Source organism: Pan troglodytes, chromosome 10 (genome assembly GCF_028858775.2).
Source record: "Pan troglodytes isolate AG18354 chromosome 10, NHGRI_mPanTro3-v2.0_pri, whole genome shotgun sequence".
NCBI lineage: Eukaryota > Metazoa > Chordata > Mammalia > Primates > Hominidae > Pan > Pan troglodytes.
Genome location: NC_072408.2, coordinates 47,064,803 through 47,067,071, shown reverse-complemented (window position 1 = coordinate 47,067,071; position 2,269 = coordinate 47,064,803). Strand labels below are relative to the sequence as shown.

At 52.4% G+C, this 2,269-nt stretch overlaps 1 pseudogene; it reads right to left on the bottom strand.

Annotated features, from left to right (window-relative positions):
- Window positions 1–1,092: 1,092 nt before the first annotated feature.
- Window positions 1,093–1,993, bottom strand: LOC466974 (adipose-secreted signaling protein-like; annotated as a pseudogene).
- Between the last annotated feature and the right edge of the window lie 276 nt (window positions 1,994–2,269).

Sequence of the window (2,269 nt, the reverse complement as noted above, 5' to 3'; positions counted from 1 at the left end):
AATAAATATGGGAGTGCAGATATCTCTTCAACATACTGGTTTTATTTCTTCAGATATATACCCAATAGTGGGATTGCCAGATCATATGGTGGTTGAAATATGTTCTTTCTGAGTGATACTACTGAAGTATTTCTTGGTGGACTATCATGATGCCCACACTTTTCTTTAAGATATTTTACTCAAAAAAGAAAAAAAAAAAAAGGCCAGGCATGGTGGCTCACACCTGTAATCCCAGCACTTTGGGAGGCCAAGGTGGGTGGATGGCTTGAGGGCTGGAGTTCAAGACCAGCCTGGCCAACATGTCGAAACTCCGTCTCTACTAAAAATACAAAAATTAGCTGGGTGTGGTGGTACACACCTGTAACCCCAGCTACTCAGGAGGCTGAGGCACGAGAATCGCTTGAACCCAGGAGACGGAAGATGTAGTGAGCCGAGATCACACCACTGCACTCCAGACTGGGCAACAGCGCAAGACTCCATCTCAAAAGAAAAAAAAAAAGATATTTTAGAGTAGTAAGGAGAGGGTCATAGGGACATCCTCCCTTTTACTCCCAGTTTCCTTGGCTAAATAGTTGCCATGGAAAAAGTAGATTTTGCTCTTTCCAGAAGTGGTCCAGGAAGCCAGCTCTGTATATGTGTGTAAGAGGTGAGAGAGACTGAAAAGATTAACAATATCAAACTTTCTCATCTCACAAGCCTCAAAGGGCCTGTATGTGAGTGCAGATAACTGAAATCGGTTATCTCCCTGATCCTTGCCGGCATATCACACAAATGTTTGGGAGTAACACTGGGGACAAGGGTCGTCTCCCCCCGACCCCGCCCCCACACTGGAAGTTTTATTTCTTTAGGATTCTATCCCAACCAGTCGCTTAAAAATCAAGTAACACAGACCTGAGGGGTAGGAGCTGGGGACTGCACCTCCCTGCTACTCATGGAGGACAGCAGTGCGAACGAGGGAGGGACAGGAGAGGTGGCTGAAGCAAGGCAGCAGCAGAGGTAACGGGGCCACGACCTCAGAGAACCAGCTCCGTCCTCTCCCAGACCCTGGCTGGAGCCCCTATGGCTTGGGGTGGGGAGTGGGAGTACCCACCCCAGGCCCTCCCCTCCCTTCCTCAGACAGCCTCCTTGAGGGCTCAAGCCATTTCTTCTGGCAGGAGACTGAGGCACACGGAGAGGAGGAAGTGGAAGAGGAGGATGCAGGAGAGGCAGGGTGGTGGCTTGAATGAAGGCAGAGGTGACAGGCGTGGGCAAGGCCACTCCATCCCACCCACTCGGGCCTCAGTCAAAGCCATGCCAGTCGCTGTGCTCCGAGTGGTATTCCAGCTTGGCACCCACGCATTTGACACCGTCCAGCAGCATGCACGTGCCATGGCGTCAGTCCATGATGCAGGCTTGCACCTCCCGCGCACGCAGGTGCTGGTGCCACCTTCCCAGACTAGCAGCATCCCCTCTTTGAGGACCCCTTCTTTGTGCGCCTAGTACTCGCACTTGACACTGTAACCTTCAGGGAAGGGTAGGACGCTGAGAAGCTTCAGGTGCAGGCTGGGGACAAGTGCCTGGCGGACGTCCTTGCTCAGCCTGTGCACTGGGGCGGAGCAAAGGTAATCTCATACCTGTGCAGGATCTTCAGGAACCTTGACCAGAAAGCTGCTGTCCCTCTCCTGGATGACCATGACCACCGAGTCCTGCAACTTCTCATCAAAGTGGACGTGGCTTTGGGAGCCCTCTGCATCGTGGCCTGTCACAAAGTGGATACTCCGGAATCTGGGCTTGCTGCCTTTGTTGGCTGCAGCCATGGACCCCCTCCCTGCCACGCAGCTTCCGCAGGACCAAGCCACTCATGCCCAGCAGCCTCCCATGCTCCGGGGACAACAGCAGGAGCCTTGCAGGGTGCAGCCCGGGGCGGACAGGGCAGGGACGACCGCTGAGGCAGCGGCAGGGTCTCAACGCTGAGCACAAGGAAGGGAGCAAGGCTCCTCTTTTAATTTGGTTTTCAGTCAGTTGGAACTCAGTCCTTAGTTTAGGACTGGAGCTTGGGAAAAGAGAAGCGAAGAAGAGGAAGATTTTCAATTACTACTGGGCTTGCTTCAGACTGGATCCAAGGCTCACTGCCTTTGCAGCAAGGAGCAGGAATTGCCTAGTCACGTCATGCAGTCATGTCCCCAGGAAAAACATGAACAATCACAGCTTTTCCTTTCTGGGCCTCTCCTCTTTGTTTTGTTTGTTTGTGTTTGTTTGTTTTTTTAGAGACAGGGTATCATCGCTGTTG